Consider the following 5,000-nt stretch of genomic DNA (forward strand, 5'->3'; position numbering starts at 1 on the left):
CAGTCTTGCAAAAAAAAAAAAAAAAAAAAAAAAAAAAGGCCAGGAATGCTAAAAGTTGCAAATAATAAATAATAAAAATAATTTAGCCACATCGTCGGGTTAAACTTGCACGACCTTTTTTTTTTTTGGTTGCATCTACTCGATTAATTTTTTTTAAACATGGTTGCACCTTAGCAAACGCACGTCTTGTTAGATCACATAAAATGATTACATTTTCTGTGCAATTAAACAAAGCTTGCGTTGGGCCTTGCTGCGGATGCAAATCTGGTTGCTATTGCTGTTTTATAACTGATTATGGATTTAAAACCGCGCACAGTCTTAGAGTCGTCTGCTAGTAAGCGCTGCTAGTTTTACGCAGCAAGCCCAGGATGGTCTTCGTACGAGTTCCCGCCGTCCCCCCCGCTCGGCTCTGGCACCAAACGCCATCCATATTGCTGTGTATAAAACGAATTATGAACTATATTGCGTAACTGTACCCCGACGCGCACGACTTTCCGTGCCACCTCCTGCAGGAGCGCAGAAACCTCTCCGAGAGCTCCTCTCCCAGCGGCCCGTGTCCGCTCTGCGTTTCCAGCGAGCAGATGGCCGCGCGGCACGTGGCGGGAAAACTTCACGGGCGGACCGGGAGAGACTCGATCGGGAGCCAGCTGCCCCAGCTCGGGGGCTTTCAGGTCACGCTGGGGTCCAGTCGAGGTCCGCTACGAAAAACGGCGGCTTCGGTACGATTAGAAATATTTCAGTCGCGATTATCGTCGTTAACTCAACTCAGCGGCGTTGCATGGAGATATTTAAGCAACTTGTGCCTTAGAAGAAAACCTAACGCGCGCGTCTTTCATACGCATTTTTAATCATATCCATTTATAATACTCGCAATCGTTTGTTTTATAATTGCACGAGCCGGCAGCTTTTTTTTTAAAACAAATGCTTAGTCGAAATGTGTTTTTTTGAGCATCCGAAAGTTCACAGACTATACTTTGAGTTTATTTTTTTGCATTATTGCATTTGATTATCAGTTATTAGTTCATAAATAGTGGCCAAAAATGAGTCTTCTCGCCTGTTTGAGACGTAGATGAGCTTGTTTGGAGGACCAATGGAGGTGAATGGGTGCCGTCAGGATGAGCTTTATTGAGTGGAGTGCTGCGGATCGCTCGTGCGTTACTGTGGTGTTTTTGCACTCTCGTTCTGACGGCACCCATTCACATCCATCGGTGAGCAGGTCGTGCGATGCTACCTTCCTCCAAACCGGTCGCCAAATACGTCTCGAGTGCACACATTTTAATTTGTGGGATGGCAGCGGGAGTGTGGGCTAAGAAGTGCGTAGGCTCCAAAAATGTTGGAGCTGCTAATTCACGGATCGAGGCTGTGGACGTCTACTATCGCGAAAGAGGCATGAGAGCGCTCTAATAATAGCACGGCAACAGATGCATTTCTATCTGGCCGTGGCGGGGGGTTCAGGCGGGGTACGAGGCCTCTGATGAGTCGTTTCAATCGAGCGAAGGCTTTCTGAATCACTGTTCAGAAGCTGATATATATATATATATATATTTTTATAAATATTTATTTTTATATATTTATTTATATATATATATATATATATATATATATATATATATATATATATATATATATATATATATATATATATATATTATTTTTTTTTATATTTTTAAGCTGTTATTTATTTATTTTGTATGCATTTTATGCAATACCCTAAAATGTAAACGAAATGGAGAAAAAAGTAAATCATATGCTATTTAAATGGATGGATAGGATATTGTTATTGTTATTCCAAAGTGTGATAAACTATGTAATTTAACATTAAAATACAGTGAAGTTAAGTGCTCGGGCACTTTCTGTATCGTTAAAAGCGCTATACATAAATATACTGACTTGACTTTAATGCACATACTTCGATTAAACAATAGAAACCTGGCTATTATTATTATTATTATATGTGACTTTTATATGTGATTCCAAAATGCATTATTGCACAACAAATGCATGAAGTCTCACGCAGAACTGCGTTGTATAATATTACAAAGAGAGTAGCAATAACTGTTTCTGTGTCTTTCAGGACCTGGACGGACCCGGCGAGCGTGAAGCGGGATCCCGATGTGCATTCAGTGAGTTGCTTGGTAAAATCTTTCCATCCTAGTTTTTCGCATTTTGCAAAAACACTTCCTGAACAAAAACGAATGCATATTTTTATTTCATTTTATTTTTTTGTGCAATACCCCGAAATCTAAATTTAAAAAAATGAGTGCGTAGATAACAGGATATTGTTATCGTCGTTTGGATAAAATTGAATAATGTACAAAATGTAATTTTTTACAACATCAAGAATTATTTTGTTTGAAACGTAATAATATTCATTTCTAATCCGGCATTTTTATGCAATAACCCAAAAGTTGAAAAAAAAGTGATTACATAAACCACAGGATATTGTAATTGTTGTTTGAAGTTTAACTTGAAATCATATTAATCAAGATCAAATCATGTAATTTTACACACAAAAAAAAAAAAAAAAAAATAATAAATAAAATAATAATAATTTATTTGAAACAATTACTGTTTTATTTCCGTACTGCCTTTTTATTTTATTTTATTTCATTAAATTGTATTTTAATTTAATCCAGTATTTTAACATAATACCTCAAAACTGGAATAAAAATGAGTATATGTACAACTTGTACTGCTTTTTATTTTATTTTATTTTATTTTATTTCTCAAATACAGCATTTTTATGCAATACCCCAAAATGTAAATAAAAATGAACGTTAAGCCAGCAGGATATTGTTATTGCTGTTTAGATCAAATTAAATAATGTACTTTTTTTTTTTTTTTTTCAACATCAAAATAATATTTTATTTGAAACAATATTTTTTTTTTCTAATCCAGCATTATGCAGTACCCCAACATTTTGAATAAAAGTGATTATATAGAGCACATGATATTTTATTTGTTGTTTGATATTTTACTTTAAATAAAATCAAATCATGTAATAAAAAAAAATATATATAAAAAAATATATATATATATATATATATTTTTTTTCTAAAAAATTTAAAATTATTTCCACTCCTTTTTATTTTATTTCATAAAATTTTATTTTTATTTTTATTGTTGTTTGACATTTTACTTTGGGGAAAAAATGCATTAATGTAATAAGTATAAACATAAATGCTTAATGCACATTTAGAAAATATTACTGTATTATTTAAGTTACGTCCTGCTTTATTTTTATTTATATTTAGTTCACGGTACGCCAAAATATAACATGGCGCGTTAATTTTTCTGGATTTTTTCTGGACAGCCCATATAGAGCCCAATGTTTTTTTCTAGTATTAGAAATGTATTTCCGCTCGTCTTTGATCCGTTCGATGCATCGCGACTCCCTCGCAGACACCTCACATCGGTGCGTCGGCCCTCGTGTTTGGGGCCCATAGAGCAGGCCGGGGTCCTCCTCCACAGCCAGAGCCCTGCACATCTGTAACAGGAGCTGCTGGTGTATATAAATAGCCGCCCCGAACTCAGCCGTCTGGATTCCTCCCGTCTGCACCTGGGGCCCCCGTGGGCCGCCGCATCCTGATTGAAGTCCGATGGGCTTTTCAATCCGGCAGCTCATTTACGAACGCACCTATTATGCGACGGACGTGTGGTGCTGAAGTCAAGGTTGCGTCGAGGCCACAAATGATAATAAAATAGCGATAATGGATCCAAATGAATGTTAAGCGGAATAAAATACCTGCTTCAGCTAGTTGCCGTAGCAACTTCATTTTGATTTGCCAAGGCAGCGTTAACTTGAAGCACTGAACCAAGTAGACTAAAACGAATTAAAAGAGAAAGTGAGTCTCAGATTAAATCTCCGTTGTCAAGTTCATTCAGGATTTGAAAACTCAGATTTTTGGATTTTCGCTAAATCAGTCAATAAATGAAATTGATGTGTTAAACGAATATTTAAATATTAAAAGAATAATTAATTTAAATATTTTCATTTTACTGCTTCGTTTTAATTCGATGTTGGTTAAAATAAACATATTTAAATATTAAGTAAAATAGTGTTTTTATTGTATTATCTAATCTGATCTAAAATGAAACTCATTAAAATATTTAAATATAAACATTTTATTAAGACACAGAGGTTTTAAAACAATATTAAATGATAATGTATTAAAATATTTTTACTTCTGTATACAAAGGTAAAATATCTAAACGTCTGGTCGACAAAAATTAACATTTATTTTTAATATTTAAATATGCATCGCTTAATTTTCAACTTCGATATTTTAATGACGCAAATAAACATTTAAACACGTGATTAAAATAGCATTTGCTTTACTCTAAATTTAAACTGAAATGATTAAATCGAAATATTTATATTTTATGAGGTTTGCAGCTGACCGGTTGGGATTATAAAATAAGCAAATATGAAATATTTAACTACGGAACAAAAATATTTAAATAATTAAAATAACGCTGTAAATATTTAATCGCATTATTTCATTTTGTTCCACTTTAAATTGAAACAATAAAATATTTAAAAATACTGAAATATTAATTTTATTTTGTGTAGGCAGCAGGCAGGTTGGGATTGTTTTTTTTATTTATTTATTTATTTTTTATTTTTTTAACCAGACCCAAATCTGAGCTCTGATCACCGAAGACTCGTCTCTCTTCATTACAGATGCAGACAGGCAGAAAGACCCCGCAGGCGCCGCTTGGTGAGTGAGTTGATTTTCAGTCGGGCTGCAGCCAGGACACCTCTCTCCGGCGTATCCCACTGTCCTTTGGGGTGAGGTAGTAGGTTGTATAGTTTTAGGGTGACGCCCTTCCTGTTAGATAACTATACAACTTACTGTCTTTCCTGAAGAGGCTGTAATATCACCGTCATCTTCCCCACCACGGATGAACCCGTTCATCTTTTCAATTCAATTTTATTTTAAAATGTTCAGTATTCATTTTAAGTCCAGGTAAACTTTTGTGTGTGTGTGTGTGTGTGT

At 34.7% G+C, this 5,000-nt stretch overlaps 1 long non-coding RNA gene across 1 annotated transcript in view; it reads left to right on the forward strand.

The window, feature by feature from the left end:
* Positions 1–5,000, forward strand: part of LOC122331101 — an 18,780-nt gene that overhangs the window by 13,468 nt on the left and 312 nt on the right. The window contains exons 3-4 of the long non-coding RNA XR_006248129.1: positions 2,075–2,123; positions 4,685–5,000. The exon at positions 4,685–5,000 is cut by the window's right edge and continues 312 nt beyond it. This is a non-coding gene — a long non-coding RNA (uncharacterized LOC122331101). The remainder of the gene's footprint in view (positions 1–2,074; positions 2,124–4,684) is intronic.

The sequence above is a fragment of the Puntigrus tetrazona genome, chromosome 25 (assembly GCF_018831695.1).
Source record: "Puntigrus tetrazona isolate hp1 chromosome 25, ASM1883169v1, whole genome shotgun sequence".
NCBI lineage: Eukaryota > Metazoa > Chordata > Actinopteri > Cypriniformes > Cyprinidae > Puntigrus > Puntigrus tetrazona.